General features: G+C 36.9%; 1 pseudogene; it reads right to left on the minus strand.

Moving 5' to 3' along the window:
* Positions 1 to 14,201: 14,201 nt before the first annotated feature.
* On the minus strand, positions 14,202 to 14,292 carry LOC111719075 (annotated as a pseudogene).
* Positions 14,293 to 20,813: the final 6,521 nt, after the last annotated feature.

Here is a 20,813-nt window from a genome sequence, read left to right on the forward strand (position 1 = left end):
TCTTGAAACAAAGTTAACTGCGTTTTAATTTAATAATCCCCCTCCAGCTCCTTTCTTTTTAGATATAAATTGACAAATTAGTATAACTATTCTGGGCTTCCTGGGCAAAAACCTGCCAAACATAAGAGCTAATAAGGTTTTTGAATCTTTGTGATTTAAATGGATTCCTTCAACTGGCAAGGTCAACACTTTTTTTTTTTTTTTTAACAGTAGATAATAAATTTATGTAATGGTTGAGTCCTTATGACTTTGAAAGGTATTTGAAAATCTGATACTTTTCTTGGAAATGGAATTTTATAAGAGAAGAACATTTTATTTAGTTTTTGCTGAGGCAGTTGGGGTTAAATGACTTGCTCAGGGTCACACAGCTAGGAAGTGTTAAGTGTCTGAGGCCAGATTTAAACTCATGTGCTCCTGACTTCAGGGCTGGTGCTCTATCCATTGTGCCACCTAACTGCCCCAAGAAGGAAATTTTATATATGTTAATTTTATGTATATTTTACATGGAAACGAACTCTACATTTATTTTATATTATGTCCTGTACTTATGTGTGAACATATTTTATCCTCCTAATAGAATATAAGTTCCTTGAGGACAGACCTATCTCATTTAAATTTTTTTAAACAAATATTTTAATTTTGGGGGGTACATTTTAAGTTTCAAATTTTTTCCCTCCCCATCGCATACTAGAGAAGATCATCTCATATGACATTATCTGTCTATCTATCTATTTATCTATCTATCTATTTGTAAAACCATACTATGCATACTTTTATCTATCAGTTCTTTCTCTATAAGGGGATAGCATCTTTGTAGGTTTTTTGGTAGTTGACTTGAGTATCTATAGTACTCAGAATAGCTTAGTTGTTCACATTCATTCTTTGAATATGCAATTGTAATATGCTGCGTGTAATGTTTTCTTGGTTCTTCAGTCATTTCACTCTTCATTATTTCATGCAAATCTTTCCAGGTTTTTCTAAAATCAACCTGTTATGCCACAGTTCTCTTTTATTGTCTTGACTCAGTTTCCCTAATTATCCTGACTCAGTTTCCCTAAATTGTCCTGCCTCAGTTTCCCTAATTATTCTGCCTCAGTTTATAATTGTTCTGCTCAACCACCCTTCCCTTCTAATCATGATGATCCAGACAAGGAGAAAGACCTTCTATTATAGGCATCATCAGAATGTTGGATGTTTCTTCCTACTCTGTAATCCCAATTATCAGATATCCCCCCCTGCCTCCCCTTACCCTGTCAGAACCAGATTGTTAGTTCCGTGTTCTGGCTCTCAGCACCCTGACTCTACGCCTTCCTCAGTCTACCCCCTGAGTCTGAGCCACATTGAGAACTCACATTGCTTGCTGGATTCTTGGAGATGATAGTCTCATTCAGCCGCGGGACCAAACCATGGATCCATTTGGTCCCAGAAAATCTGTCCCTTTTAAATAAATTATTAAATACTCTCTAATCTCTATCTTGCCTCAGTTTCTCCGGCATTACAAACCTTCTCATCATTTCTTAACAGCACACTAGTATTCTATCACAATCATAAACTACAACATATTTAGCTATTTCCCCAATTGATGGGCATTCCCTCAATTTCCACTTTTTTGCCACCATAAAGAGAGCTGCTACAAATATTTTAGCACATATGTTTTCTTTTCCTTTTCCCTGATCATCTCGGGAAATATCTAATAGTGATACTGCTGGGTCACAGGACTCCTCACGTTGATATTTATATCTTCTGTGCCTAATAAGAGTTTGCTAGCTTCCAAGTAAGGAAGGACTGATTTTAAGTATTTTCATTGTACAACTGGCTGTAGGACCCTATTTAAGTGACTTAGAACTTTCAGTATCCTAAATTTCAGATTTGTTTTGTTAAGGGGAATTTTCTTTCTAGGAATTCCCTTCTCAAGTGTAAACAAAGTCCAGTAAATTTGCAGATTTTGCAAAATAAAGGGAGGAATTTAGAACAAAGGATCTCAGAGAAGGGCTAAAAATCTTACTTAGATTTTGTTCTTGTACCATGTTGATTCATATGGCAATTAGGAGTGATGAGTTCCTGGGTTACTAGGTGGGATTGGTAGAGAGACCCTGAAGTACTGATAAAATTACTTCCTGAGGCAAGCAAGGAAGGGCATTGATTGAGATCAGTCCTATCCCCTGTGCAAGACCCAGGATATGTGCTGCTCTGCAAGGTTTCAACTGATGTGCCTTCCTAGTTAAGGTCATCACTTCTAATCTCATCATCATGCTGCTTCCTTGATTGACACCATCTCCTTCAGTCTCCTCTCCTCCCTAGAGGGTAGAGTACAGAACTCCTCTCAATGCTTTTCTTTCTAGAGGGCAGAAACTGGGTTCATTCCACTCTGCATCTCTTGCCTTGTCTGGTTTCAACTCCATGGAACAAGATATTCCATATCGGGTCTCTATGTTGTCCCCTACCTTACTTTCCTGTTTTCTTGTGCCTCCCTGTTAGATTGTAAACTCCTTGAAATCAGAAACTATCTAAATTTTTATTAATTTTATTAATTGCATCCCTAACACAGCATAGTGCATTATAAATATTTATTGGATGAGATGAAATGGGGGTAAATAAGGCCTTGAGGAGAGTGAAAGGTTTGCACCTGATGCTCTGAAGAAGTACAGTGTCTAATATATGGGAGTCAAAGGAAATTAGCCAGAGTACTTTGGTATCTATCAAGAAAAGACTAGTTAAGTCAGTTTGCATGAGTGTTTTGTGGTTCATTCAGCAAAACTCAAAAGCTTGCTAATGAGCTGTCAACCCCTAGAAGTCTTGTATGCTTGCTGCGTAATTGATGATGTCCCATCAGAAAAAAAAAGGCTTTATGAAATTGGATCTTGATAGGGATTTTCATCTGAAATGCAAAATTTATGCAATTTAATTGGAGTAAAATATTCATCCTAACATGAAAGTCATCTTCCTTGGGGTTTAGAAACATATTTCTTAGGCTCTTAAAAATAAGGAGGTTTCTATTACCACTACATATGTACAGGGTTGGAAAACCTACAGAAAGTGTTTCTTAAATTCTGTCCGGGGGTATCCATCAGGCAAAAATGTAGACTTAATAAGTCACATCTAAGAGCTTCTTTCTCCTGGTGGTTGCACTGCATAGGGGAAGTGTCTAAGTAAGAACCTAACTGGCCTCTGAGAGTCATCTGAATCTGACATCATGGACTACATTAACTTTCTCAAGCATACATGAGTCATTCCTGTGTACATGTCTGCAAAGAATGTTTATAGAATGCCTACTGCATGCTCAATACCATATTACAGCAGGCTTGGGAATGAGCGTGCTTCTGGGAGTGAAATGGCTATTAGCCTCCCAGCTAATGAACCTTGGATGCAAAAATGGACAGAACATGTTTGTCTTGTCTGCCCTCCCTCCATTAATGTGCATTTAAGTGCTCTCACTCATGAGGATAGTATTGACTAGTTGAATGTGGAAGAAAACAAATGCTCTTCTATGATCCTTTCTGTAGTTAAGTTACACAAAGGCAACAGGGCACAAGTCATACACAATGAACACAAAAGGGGCCTCTGTTTTTGGCCTTGTGTCTGTTCTGGACAGGAATCAGCAACCCTGCTCCTGCCTCAAATAGACTTGACAGCCTGGCTACCGAGGCTGTCAAGATAGATTTTCTGATTGATTTATTTATTGACTTCTATTTTCTGGACAGAGTGAGAATACAGTGTTGTATTGTTTATTCATTCTAAAGGTCTTCCTAAGAGAAGATATTGATAAAAAAATAGCCAATTTGATACCTCTCATCATGCTAATATATTTTAGACCAACAACTTTCACTCGCTCTTCAAAACTACATTTAAAAAAAGACAAACTTGGAAGTATTTTAAATAGTCACAGGTTTATAACTGGAAGAGTACTTAAGAGTACATTTAGTTTAGAGATAATTGGTGTTAGAGTCGATTTAATTCATAGATTTAGAGTTGTAAGGAAACCTTAGAGGACTCCAAAAAACCTCATTTTATAGGTGAGGAAATTAAAACAGGATGAAGAGAGAAATTTAGTGACTTACCTAGAGTCATAGAGTTAATAATAGTCTGAAGTAGGATTCCAACTTTGTTCTTTTTGACTGAATCCAAAAATCTGTCCTCTACCACTGCTTTTTCATTTTATGAATTAGAAAACTGAGGCCTAGAGAGAGAGACATCTGAAATCACAAAGATATTAGTAGTAATGTCAAGATTTTAAGTCAGATCTTGTGATTCCAAATTTAGCAGTATTTCTATTCTTTACATCTTCCCTAAAGAATGCAAACAAGTTGAGGGCAGAGGGACTGTTTTATTTTTGTTGTTGTGTCACCCAGCTTTTCACTTAGCCTTTAACAGATGTTTGCTGATTAATTAATTTCAATTGCTTCCTGTTAACCTCCTCTTGTGCCAAACATTTATTTAACAAATATTTAAAAATTAATTGCGTGGGCGGAATTTTGTACTCGGTGCTAGCAGAATAAAAAGCATCCAGTAATTGGGGTTGAGAACCGGGAGCAGCATCCTGATGAAAGTGAGATTTTAGGTTAGTCTTAAAGGGAAGTCCTTGTCCTCATAGAGTTTTTAGTAAGGAAAAAAATGAGCTCTATACAATTCGCCAGCTTGTCCATTTGTGCAATTGTCTGGCTGAAATTTTTTCTGACTTTAGATGTTCCTGAGTTGTTGGGGGAATGAACAAACTATTGTTTGAGTTAATTATTGATGGAAATTTCTTCAATGTAAATAATCATAAACATCACTATATTTACCTCATAGGAGAATCCAGATAATATATTGGTGACTAGTTTAAAAGCAAAATGATCCTTGATGCTTATAAAGTGTTGTTATCTTGGCCCATCATCTTTGTGATGTGCTCATCTTAATCTCTTAATAGGATGAAGAAGACAATTATCGAGAACAAAATCGAATGGTTTGCTTATAGATTCACTGTGATTCTAGCTGGCTAAAAGCAAGCCCTTCTCAGCTGCTTCCTCATCCCCAGATCAAAGCAGATCCAATCAGAAGAGAAAACATCCTTCTCAATGAGCAAACACTTATAAAGTCCTTACTGTGTGACAGGCACTTTTCTTGTTTTTATGTCTTGTTCCCAAGGAGTTCACAATTTAATGGGAGAAACAATACACAAAAGGAAGCTGAAAATGGGAGGGTACTTGGTACATAAGGGACATGATTGAAAAACCCAAAGGGATATGATGACCCATGGGAAATGAAGAGATGCTTAGTTGGTCATGTTTCTCTTTTTAAGTGGAGGTTCTGGGAAGAGCTCTCTAATCTGCCCTCCAAACAGAAGAAATTCAAGGGCAAAGGATACCAATCAAATCTCATTAACCAGGGTGGATATGATCTTATGAGATGAAACTGTTTTTGGGGGAACGATGGAAAAGGCCCAAAGAACAAAGCCAGGTGGGAAATGAAGAACAGGTGTCTTGTAGATGTTTTTTGAATTAAACCTACATTAGATTTTAGGGAGACTGATTCTTCGAAGAAACAATTGCTTAGTCCTGAGTTCAATTTTGTCTTTTCCTTAGAAAGCTTTATTTTCTTTTATTACATTTTAGGATAATTTATGGAAAAGAAGTTTTCTAAATTTCTAAATTTTTAGAAGGCATCTGCTGGAATTTCCTGAGAAGCTTTCAACTTTTAGGCAAAAGGAGAATGTGGAAGTATTAAGCAGATTCTTTTGATTATCAGGGTGAGTAGAGGCAAGGAAGAAGAGTGGGAGAATTATCAATTCTCAATGTCTGCTCCTTCAATCCACATCTCCACCTCCACCCTGGCACAATGTCTCAGAATTGGAATATGTTGAGTTGGCAAATCACAGGACCACTTCTGGTTCCTGCCTATCTTTGCAGCTTTCTTTCACTTTATTCATTTCAATGCACTCTACAATCTAGCTTTTAATGAGCTGTATATCGTTCCTTCAACACAATACTCCATCTTCTATCTGTCACCTTTGCACTGGCTGACTTCCACTCCCCAACATAGTTGGAATACTCTGCCTCCTCACCACCCTTTTGATTTTCCTGGATTCCTTCAAGAGTAGCCTCAAATCTTATTTTTTGCAAGAGGCCTTTCCTAGTGCTGCTGGGTGTACCAAAGATTTGTCAGGACCTTTTCATTATGCTGAAAACATATTGGGATAGAAGTCACAATTAACTTCATCAGAAGCTTGCAAGAGAAATCAACCATTACCTCAAATTCTTCATCACATGGACCAATCAGAAGATCTGAAAAACATTCATTCAAGGAAATATATTTGAGTTTAAACACAAAAAGGCCACTGACTGAGATTTTGTAGATAATTCTGGACCATTTTCCCTTCCCACAAAGTTACATTGCTTGCAGAGCTAGGCTAGGTTAGGAATGAGAAGAACGTGGTGATCATGAAAAATTTTAATTTGCAGGGAACCAAGGGCTATGAGATCCTGAAAGTGCAGAGGGTTTTGGGGATAGAAGGGAGGCAGAATTTGGAGGGAAAGATGCAGATGGAATACATGCCAATTAATGCCTAATCGAGATCAAAGACATCATGCAATGGTCCACCAGGCAATCAGATAACTTTTTGCTTGTCCCTGTGGAAGCTTAGAATATGGAGTTTTTGGAGCAGAAAATTGAAGAGGAATTCCATGTGCACCATTACATGCCAGCCAAAGGAGGGACACACTGCACACCCATCTGAACTTTCCTGAGGATGTCTCAATGGGTCTGTTGAGGGAAAAGATGGCTCTGGATTTGTTTTCTTTCTCTCTGAAGTCCAAGCTGATACATATTACCCTGATATGAAAAAGTTTCTGATTGGGATTTCCCCTTTCAGAATGAGAGTCCTTTAAAAGCAGTCACATTTTTTTTTTCCCTTTTTTGTGTCCCCAGTGCTTAGCACAATATCAGACACATGAAAAAATGTTTTCTGATTGATTGCTTGATTTGGTTTGTGCACAGAGAAAAGCTCTTGGGAATTTTCATTAATTTGCTCAGAAGAAACACACCTAGGAAATGACAAGAAGGGTTTCTTATACACATTCTAGTCAATAAATGTACCATAACATGTTTCTAGAAATTGTTCTTTCACCATTCTTATCCTCTTCTTACCACAGAGCCTGATCAAACCGTTGTTATCCCTACTGAACTTAGCATGAAAATAGGCCTATGTTGCTTCCAAGCACTTCATAATCATTAATTAATTCATTGCATTACAAAAAATTCTTAGCTCATTTTTGGCACTCCAATTGTTCTGTTTCAACAACAGTCAAATACAGAGCAATCTATGAAGCCAAAAGACAGACTTCATTAGTTGGAAGAATGTATTTGTCTCAGTATATCCAAGAGGAAGTCTCTTGGTGATAAGCAACCAATAATTTTGCCAAATCCAACCCACTTCAACTGCTTGCCAATATTGAATGAGTGTCTTTGCTTTGGGGATCCTTTTCCCATACCTTTTCCTCTACGATCCTGCTCTGAAGGAAGAAGCAGTTTTGTATAGTGTAAAGAAGAGAGTATTAGTAGTAAGGGGTCCTAGGTCTTCTACTAATAAGCAATATGAATCGGGAAATAAGTTGCAATCTCTCTCTCTCTTCCTCTTCCTCTCTCTCTCTCTCTCTCTCTCTCTCTCTCTCTCTCTTTCTTTCCCTCTCCCTTTCTCTTTCTCTCTTTTCTCTCTCCCTCTTCCTCTCCCTTTCCCTTTCCCTCTTCCTCTCCCTCTCCCTTTCTCTCTTCCTCTCTCTCTCCCTTTCCTTTTCCCTCTCCCCCTCTCTCCCTTTCCCTCTTCCTCTCTCTCTCCCTTTCCCTCTCCCTCTCTCTCTCTCTTTCCCTCTCCCTCTCCTCTTTCCATGTATCTCTCTCTCTCTCTCTCTCTCTCTCTCTCTCTCTCTCTTTCTCTCTCCTTTCTGGCTCCCTCTCTCTGTGTGTCTCTGTTTCTGAGTCTGTCTGTCTCTTTCTCTCGCTCCAGCACCTGTTTTCTTATAAGGGACTCAGTGATTTCTAAAGTTCTTTTCAGTTTAGAAATTCTATGATTGGAGGAGGAAAAGAAAGTATTCCCATGTTCCTTAATTTGACTCTACTTTTTAGGCTATGAGCACTTTCTACAGGATCCATTCTATTTACCTCATGAAGAGAGAGATACACATATGGCCCCAGTAGCCTCTGAATTTTGGAGGGGCCTTTGCTGATTAAGCACTGTTTATTCTATTGAAATATTTATGTGAGTCCCCAAATGATATCTGACACAATATGTGAAATTTTATTTCTTAGATATTAATGATTTTTTGCAGACCTACTAACCTTAATTCATTCAATGCATCTTTATTAAGCCTTAATAATGAGCTCTCCATTTTATGACACATTTGGGTCACTAATAGACTTTTTATTTTTGTTGTCATTTTTAAACTTCCTGTGGTTATTATATTTAATAAAATTTAAAGCCCCATTGAATCTTTGATGAATAATGCAACAGTCAGTCTCCCTTATACATATTTCAATGCCAATGCTGGTGGTAGGCAGGGGTTTGAACATACATTATATGTCTCCTATATTCTTACTCCATCTAGCTTCTTTAGGAAAAATCTTCCTTTTGTCATGATCAGTCTGAGGTGAGGGATGAGGGAGAGCTGGGTTTCCATTAAGAATGGATGCTTTGTATAAAAAGCACTTCATCTGCCTGAACATCTGATAGGATCCGGTCACTGAAAATGATCTCAAATTGGATTGTGTCTGCATTCTGATTATGAATAATGCTGAGTTATGCTACCATTTCTCCCAGTTCCTGCAATGTTGAACTGAAAAAAGGATTTTTAAGACAATGTATTAATATTAATTGTCTGTTTCCTAAAGCAATAACCATGGTCTGCTTCCTGTGTAGCTCTTCAGAAGTATGCAGCATTCATTTTTCAATTAGGAAATTTCATGTGTATTAACGTATTTTTTTCATTAAAACTTTAATGGATTTTTTCATTAAAATTTCATTGCATTGTTCCTAGCACAAATGTTCATGAGACATAATGATATCATTAGTTGATGCTACTAAAGTTAAGAAGATATGCTATCCCATTTTTATTCTAAGGGGAAGTGTGGATTAAAGGGACACTGACTAGTCAGGTTGGGAGATTTATTGTAAATTTGATAGATAGTCTATGATACCAGGATTCTTGTAATCTCATGCTTCTTTTAGAGTTGAGGAAGTGATTGTTCAAGGTCACAAAGCTAGTTTGCAGCAGAGCCAGGAAGGAGTAAAACTTTCCACTCTACTGGTTCCCCATGGCCTCTGTTTGTTTGAATAAAATAAGGCATTCTATTGAGAATGATCATACTACCAAGATATAGCTCATTCCATCTTTCTGTTTCTCACTCACTAAGGGAGTACACTATACTGGAAAGAGCAGTGACGTGGAAGTCAGAAAGTTGTGTTTGAATTCCACTTCTAATACTTCCTACCTATGTGATGTTGGGTAAGTCATTTTACCTTTCTGAGCCTGTAAAATGAGATTAGAATGGATGGCCTTTGCACTCCAGGTAGAGGATCTTGTAGTTTAGTACACAGTTATTTCAACCATGTTGTACTGGAAAGAAAAGGAGAGGGAATAAACATTAATTTAACACCTACTATGTGCTAGTCACTCTGATAAGTGAATTTTACAAATTTTGTTTCATTTTCTATTCACAAGAACCTTGGGAGAAATAGGTGTTATAATTATCCCTGTTGGAGCCTAAGCAAGGAGCACAAAATCAAAACAGGGTAGCTAAGGGCCCCACACCCTAGAGAAGCATGTGGGTGTGAGTTCTGCAGCTCCTTTCCAGGCACAGATTCCTAGAGATAAGAAAATTTGTATTGAGCACGCACCTCAACGGATAACTAACATTTGCCTTAATATATACATGTACAAGGGAACTGGGGAGAGAGTCAAGATGTAATCCAGAAAATAAGCTTCCACAAATGAACAAGATGGTCCAAGTGCCGTATTGGGGTATCAAATGCTGGTTGTGACCGGAGATGTCCGAAGACCTGGGAGAGAAGCTGGCTGCCTGTTGCCCCAAAGGAGGCAACAATCCCCATTTTACAGGCAAGGAAACTGAAACAAAAGGAAATTCAGGAACTTGATCAGGATCACACAGATAGTAAATGAATAAAAATGGATTTGATTGAGATTTTTCTGATTCCAGAGCCAGAATTCTATCCTGCTTCCTCTAGAAGCAAGAAAGATGAGGGTTTTATCACCAGGAACACTGGTCTGTATATCAGAAAAGGGAGGTAATGGATGTAGATAGAAAAAGCAGAGTGAGTAATTGCAATTTTCATTAGTTTCTGTTTTTTTTCTCTTTAATAACTTCTCACCTTTACAACTCTCAGTTGGATGAACTTCTGCTATTGCTAAATAATTATAGAGATGATGTTGAATGGTATGGTGATCATCAGAGATTAATTGTGAGATAGGGAGCAATATCTCAGTGTTTCTCAAGGTTATCCTTATAAAGTTTAAAAGTTTATTTCTGTAATTTTCTGCCTCAATGATAAACAAGAATATTTTCTGCTCTAAGGAAGAAAAAAACTTTTCCTTAATTCCTTTTTCTCTACCTGTTGAAGTTATTTTATTGCTTAATAGTCCAGTGAAAGAACCAATTCTTCCATGAAGCCCTATTCTCTGAGAACAATATTTTTCTTCATATTATACTAGAATACATAGGTGGCACAATGATAAGTGCCAGGTCCTAAGTCTAGAAAACTCATCTTTCTGAGTTCAAATCTGATCTCAGACACTGACTAGCTGTGTGACCCGGGTCAAATCACCTAACTCTATTTCCCTCCGTTTCCTCATCTGTTATATGATCTGGAAAAGAAAATGACAAAACACTCCAGTGTTTTTGCCAAGAAAATCCCAAATGGGGTCACAAAGAGTTGGATATAATCAAAAAATGACTGATTAACAAATGAGCATTATCTGGATCTTTCCTTTCCTTCCATCAACCTTTACTTGGGTTATACTTACTGATATTGGTATGTACCTTACCCTACTCTTCTCACATAATAGATAGTAAGCTCTGGGAGACCAGGGATCTCCTTATCACAGTTTTTCCAAAATTTCTAACAGCAGCCCAGCAATCCCATCCACAAATCATTTCTATGTCCTGGGACATTGTTTATGCAGATGATTTTTGACTCTTAGAGTTTATAAACTTCCTAAATCGAGAGCAGATAAATTTCCCCTCTCAGAAAAGCAACATCAGTGCCTTTTAACTCCAGCTTATCACATATCCCTCCCTTCTTGTCCATTTTTGTTTTAGTTTTTTTTTTTGTCCCCATCCATCTGCCTGTACTCTGTATAGTACCCACACATTTCTTTTCTGACTGTAGTTATCACTGATAGCAGAGTTTGAAATAAGCATCAGGGACAGAGCTGAATCTGCAAAGGGTTTGTTTTTTCCCTGGGAAACAAAAATATTTTATCTTTATGACTACACATAGGGAAAAAAAGAAAAGAAAAGAAAAGACTTTGCCCTAGAGTGGATGATCATACCAAGGGGAGACTACTACTATGCATGGCTGTAGGCCTACAGGTGGCTGGAAGCTGAATGCTATACTGACCCCAGGCAAGGCTATTAGCTTGCTTGGTTCCTCCCTGGCCCTCCCTGCCAGGAACTTGAGAAGCAGGGCTCCAGAGAAACACTGATTTGTATGGCTGTGAACAGAGGCACAACCTTCACCAGTTTAAACACTTAAAATGATGTATGTAGGATTCGTACCAGCCCCAAACCCCGCAGATGTGGGAACAAGTTCTTCCCAGGGGGGTCTCTCAGGATCATAAAACTTCCCTCTCTTCCACACAGAAGGGAAGGAAGACTGTGCAAGCTCTTTTTTCTATCCCTTGTGCTCTGGCTCCTCTTCTTTCCTTTTGAGGTTGTATTTATCCTTGGGGCCTAGCTAGTCCAAGGCCCATTTCCTCCTACTTTCTCCAACCCTACTTGATTCCTTGAACTTATATGTCTTTCAGTGTTCTCTAATTGTTCTGTGGTGAACCAGATCTCAAACTAACCAGTAAGCTCCTGTTAGAGCCTTTTTTCCCTCCAACCCCCCAACCCCTTCTCCCTCCCCACCCCCAACACAGTACACACAAGGACAAATGATAAATGTACAATATAGTCATGTTGATTTATGAATAGATTGAAGAGCCTTGGGGTCATTGCTACTAAATTCCTTAGAATGAGGAAGAGAAATTGGGTGGGGAAGGGATTGAGGAGGGAAGTAACCAAATCCCAAAGCAAGATATTATTCTAATACTGTACAATGATGGAGAAATATATGAAGTGCCCATATAATAAAAATGCTAGCTAGAGTATATGTGTGTGCCTAAACATATACACACACATGTGAGAAAACCATGAGTGGGAAACTATAATAAAAATAAAAACAGAATGGAACCAATTACTTAGTTCTTTACTTTTATGAGTTCATGAGGGAAGGTGGAGTGAGCTGTATGTGCGCAGGAGGAAATAAAGAATATTCTCTGATTGGTAGATTGTGAATTGTTTCTCCATTCAGTGATTAATCACTTAGCCTCAAGTTTGAGAAGGATTTTAACTGGGGTGGGAGACTAAATCTAGGAATCTGGATTTAGAACCAGATATTCTGGCTCCAGAGCTTCTGTATTACACCGCTGTGTGTCTTCTCCACAATGATATACTTCAACTTCCACTTGCCTTGGGCATCATTTGTGGTACTTATTTTATTTTATTTTATTTTATTTTAAAATTTAATAGCCTTTTATTTACAGGATATATACATGGGTAACTTTACAGCATTAACAATTGCCAAACCTCTTGTTCCAATTTTTCACCTCTTACCCCCCACCCCCTCCCCTAGATGGCAGGATGACCAGTAGATGTTAAATATATTAAAATATAAATTAGATACACAATAAGTATACATGACCAAAACATTATTTTGCTGTACAAAAAGAATCAGACTCTGAATTATTGTACAATTAGCTTGTGAAGGAAATCAAAAATGCAGGTGTGCATAAATATAGGGATTGGGAATTCAATGTAATGGTTTTTAGTCATCTCCCAGAGTTCTTTTTCTGGGTATAGCTGGTTCAGTTCATTACTGCTCCATTAGAAATGATTTGGTTGATCTTGTTGCTGAGGATGGCCTGATCCATCAGAACTGGTCATCATCTAGTATTGTTGTTGAAGTATATAATGATCTCCTGGTCCTGCTCATTTCACTCAGCATCAGTTCGTGTAAGTCTCTCCAGGCCTTTCTGAAATCATCCTGTTGGTCATTTCTTACAGAACAGTAATATTTGTGGTACTTATTTTAATATCTACTTAAAGCTCTGCCGAAAGTCCATCTTTCTATTTCCAGACCCCAGGTCTCATAATGGCTGGGAACCATTGGTAGGCATCTTGCTTAAGCTGGCATCAGCTCAGCATTTTGCCTATCTTGTATTAAATTTGGCAACCATTCTGTGTTGGGACTTTCTGAGGGATCCCTCTGTCCACATCTTCACTCTAAAGAACAGTCATTCCATGATAACCAATGTCCGGCCTTGCATGCTTGGGTTCCTACCTTTATCTCTATTGCTACAGCTCTCTAAATGTCAAACTCTGCCAATGTCAATCCTCCCAGAGATCTCAGTGATCATTCCCCACTATATGCTCTGAAAGTTGGACTGTGAGGTCAGGCCATTTACTCAGAAGCCACTTCTCCATTTGAATCCTTTTGTCTCATAGAATTCTCAGATTTCCAACCTTGACTGTTTCCTTGAATTCTATAATTTATCTACTTCCTTTAGGCTATATATTCTCATATACCCCAATCCTTACTCACTATTTAGCTATGCCTTTCAACTTGCTTAGGACCCTGAACTCTATCTGGACCTTTAGTCCTGTCTTCCATCCTCCCCCATACATAAACTTTTGTTCCTCCATGGTCCCAGTCTCCAAACAGATTTCTTCCCTATTAGCATTTATAGCTGCATTATGAGGTAGAGTTAGAAAACAAATAATAATGATGATGGTTAGCATTTATATAAGACTTTATGGTTGGCCAAGTTACAATTATGATCTCACTTCATTCATCCTCACAGCAACCCTGAGAGGTGTTATTATAATCCCTATTTTATAGATGAGGAGATTGACACATAGAAAGGAAAAAATGACTTCTCCATGATCCAATTGTTAATAAATTTCTTCATGAATTTGCATGTCATTCTTGCTCAGGAGCCATGCTAATTTTCTCTGTATTGTTCCAATTTTATGTTTTGCTGAAGCATGTACACTAGTAAATTTCTGAGGATAGATTTGAATTCAGGACATTCTGACCCCCAAGTTCAGTGTTTTATGCATGGCAGCATCCAATTCTGACCAGTTCAAATCAGTTAAATCCATTTCTGACCAGTTCAAACACAAATGTGGGCGAAAAAAGTCTGTCTTCATCAAAGTGCTGTATTGTACACAACTAAATAAAAAAGGAAATGAAAATAACCATGGGGAAGACATTTTCATTTTGTTGAACTCATGGGAACAGAAAGAGTAGGAGGTTGAGATAGAACAGTGGAGTACTTGCTACCAGATAATCATTGTTTTTTAACATTGCACCTCTCCAGATTCTAAAGGAATTCTCCCTTTTTGATTCCATTTTATTCACATCTGGAAAATAATCTGCAGAACTGAACTGTGTTTGCAAGGAATTCGTAGTGCCCAAGAATTTTTAAAAAAGGAATTCAACATTAATCAGTTTAATTCCTTTTCTTTAGTCCTCCTTTCCAACCCCCCAACCCTCAACTTTGTCTCTCATCCTCTTTCCAAACTGTTTTGTCTTGTAATGCATTGCTGGAAATATAGAAATGCAATATTATCTTGTTTTTCCCCAAAGCATTTGAATTTAAAACTTCTGTACCTAAAAATACAATTGAGGTCATTAATAAAGAAAAATCTTTTTATCTTGAAAAAACAAGACAAGAGAATCATGTTTTCATTTCAACTCTGCTTTTCTTTACTTATTTGACTCTTGGAAAGTTGGTTTGCCTCTGTCTGGGCCAGAAAGAAGCAGCTTGATTTGATAATGTTTTTTCTCATTTTCTCCCCAGCTCTCCCACCCTAGGTTATCTTACACAATGTAACCATTATTTTCTTTCTTTTTATCTCTCTGAACTTACTATGAAAGAGGATCAGCCATGGGCTATTTATGAATTCGGATATGGGAAGCAATATTCTCATCTCTGGATTTCCATTGGCTTTTCTTGAGGAGGAACAGGGTTGAAATAAACTTCATTACTCACTTCCTGTGCTTGCTCAGATGCAGCAGGGCTATTCTCCGTGAAACAATTGCTGCTTTCCATTTCAGATACACCTGTCACTCAGTAGAGGGTAGAAGGATTTTTTTTTTTTTGCTCGTTTATTTTGTAGATCTTGAAAAATGATTTGGTAGTTTGAAATGGAACATGAGATGTTCAAATGTTTCTTTTGCTGATGTTAAATTCTTGGATTTAAAACAAGATTGGGCTCCAGGGTAACAATTAGGAGAGATAAACAAAAACAAAAGAGTATTTAAACTATTATGTATAACAGGCAACTTGGTATAAATGCAAGAATACTGATATGGGAGTCAGAAAATTTGGATTCAAAGTCTGGTTCTGTCACTTATTACCTATTTATTGTTGGACAATGGAATTCAGTTGACTTTCCCCTTGCTCTCAGTTTCCTCATTTGATAATCTCTGCCTTGCCTCTGCCTAGCTCCTAGCTCAGGAGCTAATTTGAGAAGTGAGATTATGATGATTGAATGAAATTATGGATTTCAAAGTAAATGATAGCTTTATAAATTAAAAATGCTTTGTAAACTGTAGAGATATGATTTTCTAGTATTACTGTAAATATTTGTCTCAAATAATTTTAGCTGTATGAAATCTTCCCTGATTCTTCCAAGTCAGAAATGGTATTTCATTCTTGAATACTTTAGATTGGAAGTGTGATACAGTGGAAAGAATAATGGCTTTGAATCAGAGGACATGACATTGAGCAAGTTAGTTAATTTCTCTGGGCCTTAGTTTTTCTCTGTATTATGAGTTGATTTCTAGGTTTTCTTCCAATTCTAAATCCATGTACACAAGTAATACCTTCTTTTTCCTGCACTTATGGTAATACTGGTTCAATTTAGTGAGATTTATTAAATATCTACTATATGCCAAGTCCTCTACTAGACTCTCAGGAAAAAAATATATCTTTATAAAGAGAGAGACACACAGAGAGAGACAGAGACACACAGATATGAGAGACAGATACAGAGAGAGAGAGAGAGAGAGAGAGAGAGAAGAGAGAGAGAAAAGAGAGAGGAGAGAGAAGAGAGAGAGAGAGAGAAAGAGAGAGAGAAGAGAGAGATAGAGAAGAGAGAGAAAGAGAGAGAGAGGAGAGAGAGAAGAGAGAGGAGAGAGAGAGAGAGAGAGGGGAGAGAGAGAGAGAGAGAGAGAGAGAGAGAGAGAGAGAGAGAGAGAAGTAAAGAACTCTGCCCTCTGGGAGCTTAAATTCTACTGGTGTGAGGAGGCTGAAGATTCTTACATTCTATTCTATTTTATATTTTTTTGTATTATCTTTTACTCATCTTCCTCATTTCAAGCATTCAATGGATTTTTCAGGTTTTTTGAGATTTCTGCTCTCTATTTTTTCTTGTATTTGATGCATCTCTTTATTCCCACTCTAGTAAAGATGGCCTTGGCCACAAGTAATACTGCTTACAAACTATGGTCATAGTATGGTCATGTCCTTTTTTGCTCAAAAACATTCACATTCATTTAGTCCTTATTACAGATAGAGTAAAATAGAAATTTTTTTTTGCCTGACATTCCAAGGCTCTCCACATTCTGGTTTCAACTATTTTTCTGCATTTCTTTTTCACTCTCCCAGGTGATAATCACTGCAGACAATGTAGATTATCTACACTCTTGGAAAATGTCCCAAGATGTTACTGGAGTTGACATGTTCATATATACGAATTTACAAGACACCTACAAATTCAATACTATATAACCTTAAAGGGAAAGTAACTAGTATGTAGGAGCACCAGAAAAGGCTTCTACTTATCAAACTGGGCATTTAACCAATTGACAATAGTTTTTCACTTTTTATCTCTTCTTGGAGTCAAAAGGATCTGAGTTCAAATCTAGCCTCAACCACTTACTAGTTCTATGCTCCTAGGCAAGTCATCTAATCTCTATCTTCCTGCATTTCTTTTCTCCATTTTGTGGGATAGTAGAACAGAGAAGTTTAGGGAATTTAAGTGTTTTACCTAAGGCACATGATCAATAAGTGTCAGAGGTGAAAAAGTGGTAAGAATGATTTGGAGACTAGAGCCCAGTTTGAGTATTGGCTATATCTTACAGTGATAGTTGGAGTCCCTTTAGCTGTCTTAGTTTCTGGTTATGTAGCATAGAAATGCTTGTATTATCTAATTCACGGGGTAATCAATCAAATAGGGTTCAAGGAAGATAACTGATTACTAAAGAGTGTTAGATAAATGTCAGTAATTGCTACTTTTCAGAGCCTGAATATTTAGTATAGGTATTATGTAGATCTTCTTCCTGACTCTCTGGTCCATTTAATGGTTTATTAGCACCTCTGTGAGAAAGTGCTTGACATTTCTCCTTTCTCCCCTTGTCTCCTCCTCTTTTCACAGCTTGTTCTTGTTGAGTCACTGTGAAAGGCAAAGGCCATCGGAAGGAATAAAGGAAGGAAGGAGAAAAACGTATTTGTGAGTGTTAGAATGAAAGTTGGCTCTGTGTCAAGTATTTTGGATGTGAAATAATTAATTGAAAGTTATTTTTAATCCTCTTGAGGATTATGTAATAATGGGTTGCTTGGACACTTCAGTTGATCTGTGATCTCATAAATTCTACCTATTACAAAAGCATTTTTATAGTAATTGCTATATGCAATGCTCTTTCAAAGGTTCTGGGAATATGAAAAAAATGAAAATCTGTTGCTGATCTCAAGGAACTACCAGTGGGATATAATACATAACTTAAATAAATAAATAAACAAACAAATAAATAATTGTGAATAATACTCCTTTTACTGATATCTTCACATTCTTCTTCATGTTTCCATTAATATAACATAGAGTTTTCTCTGTTATTTTTTTTTGTAGGGTTTTCTCTTGTTATTTTACTCATTCATTGAAAATTAACTAAAAGATAACATGAGATTCTCTTATGTCCTCTAGAGTTAATTTTTTAATTTTTTTTATTTTTCAGTGAGATACAGTGGCCATGTACCTCTCCAAATATTATGGAGTCGTGATCCTAACCCTTTAAAACCTCTGTAGTCTTTGGTTCTTAAATCCAGATTAGCTGTGTACACCAGCCAAATCTAATTAGTTAGTTCACAAATATTTAAGGACATGTACAAATTTCTAGAAACTTTTAATAGCACTCTCTTGAATTATCCAGAATGCATATGGGAAACTTGATTTGTCATTTCTTAGATGTGTTTCTCCCTTGAACAATAGTATGTTTGTGTGTGTGTGCCTATGTGTGCATGTATATTATGATTGTGTTATGTGTGTATGTACATATACATATATTTACACACAATGAATATTTATCTATATATAATTATATACATATATATAATTATATTTTGTGTGTATATGTGTATGTGTATACAATCAAGAAAGCATGTAGAAGGTAAAACTTGATCTAGGTTTTAAAGAAAGTGGGGAAATTAAGAAATGAAACTGAAGGAGAAGAGCATTCTAGGCACAGAGGACAATCAGACACTTCAAAGGCATGGAAATGGGAGATGGAGTATTGTGTTCAAGAAACTGCAAGTAGACAAGTATTATAGAGTATATGGTAGGAATAAGACATAACTAGAATGGACAATTTAATCAGTCACCAAATTGATCTCTTTGAGCAGCTCTACGTGCATGGAAAACAGACTCTCAGTTTAGATAACATATTCAATATGCAGCAATGGAATAATATGGTAGCCAAAAAAGCTAAGGGAATCTTAGCTAGCATTAAGAGAGGCCCAGTACACAAAGCTAGAGGTGTTAGCCCTATTGTGCTCTATTTTGGCCAGCCATCAACTGCAGTGTTATGTTCAATTTTAGGAAGCATGTTTATAAACAGGAAACTTTTAGAGGAGGAAAATCAGGACCTTGAGTTCCATGACATATGAGGATCATTTGAAGGAATGAATGATATTTTAGTTGAATTCTTCTGCTAGAGCAGAGGACAGAATTATTTTTCATTGGAAGCTACAAAAAGGCACATTAAGGTTTGATGGATGAGAATATTCCTGATCTTGAAGGTATCCCAAAGTAAAATAGGTTGCTTTGGTATATAGTGAATGCCCCATTCCCCAAATCTTCAAGTAAAGACTGATGATCATTTGTTAGCATTCTGGGCCATTGTCAGTCATCTTGACCTTTTTCTTGCCACTTTGATGATTTGGGCCCCTGAACATGTTCCTGAATTTTGTTCCAGAAATGTGCTTTCAGTTGTTACTATCATAACCTTGCATAAGCAGTAAAAAGAATATTCCTTTTCCTGATTTTTTTCCCTATAGTGCAACTATCTTTGAGGTCATAGAGACCCATATCCTTGTTCCATATCCTATTCCTGTGTGTAGGCTTTGTTACATCAGGAGCCTTGAGAAATTGCCAAAATTTTCTAATATAAGCTACCCCCTTTTTACTCCTTGTTAGCCTTGTCTAGGACTAGTCCATATGCTTTTATATGAATAAAGATTTCAGTGGATAAGAGAAATCTCTCAGAATTCTATCTATATCAACTTTGAACCACATTAACTATACTCCAGTGACTTTGGAGGAGAGAGTGAGGTTGATGACTTTTTGCAGCTCTGCCCTACTAATAAACAATTCACAAGCAAGTCAAGACCACCCATGGGATGTAACTGTTCCTCTGAGAATGAAAGATGAGCTACAACAAGGGTTTTGCGTGAAGTCTCTACTCAGAGAAAAGGACTTCCTGCATAGTGTTCTGAGATAAATCTTATCATACATATTTCTGTGCTTTACTACAATTGTGGTGGTCTGCGTTTAAGCTTACTCCTTCCATGGAGGCTTAATGTGTAGGAAGATAAACTAGATTTTTAGGAGAATGTTTTTTACTAACTGTACTCACTATGTTATCTGAAAATTGTAGTCATTGCTGAATCTTAAACATATAGTAACATTTCCCATGTAGAGAAAATATGAACAATTTGCCCATGTTTGAACAGTTTGTCTATGTTGAGTTCCTTAAAATTGATCTTTAATATTGATTCTTATATATTAAATTTTCTGTTAAGTTTGGGTTTGGTTGATGGAAAGTCTGAAAAAACTGCAGGTTCATTGAATGTCTATCTTTTCTCATTCAAAATTATAGATTTTTTTTTTTAATGTATTGGACTACCTGCCATCTAGGGGAGGTGGTGAGGGGAAGGAGGGGGAAATTTGGAACAGAAGGTTTTGCAAGGGTCAATGTTGAAAAATTACCAATGCATATGTTTTGTAAATAAAAAGCTTTAATGAAAAAATAAAAAAAATAAATACTTTTGCTGGATATGATATTTCTGGCCACAGGCCTAGTTCTTTTGATTGTCAGTAGATATTATTCCAGGACCTGGTTTTTTATTTTATCATAACTGCTGATAGATAATATTGTACAATTGTAATTGTAGCTCCAGTGTATTTGAATTGTTTTTTTTTTTCTTGTTTCTTGCAAAATTTTCTTTTTGATCTGGGGGTTTCAAAATTTGACAATAATATTCCTGTGTGTTTTCCACAAAGGA

The sequence above is a fragment of the Sarcophilus harrisii genome, chromosome 1, assembly GCF_902635505.1.
Source record: "Sarcophilus harrisii chromosome 1, mSarHar1.11, whole genome shotgun sequence".
NCBI classification, from domain to species: Eukaryota; Metazoa; Chordata; class Mammalia; order Dasyuromorphia; family Dasyuridae; genus Sarcophilus; species Sarcophilus harrisii.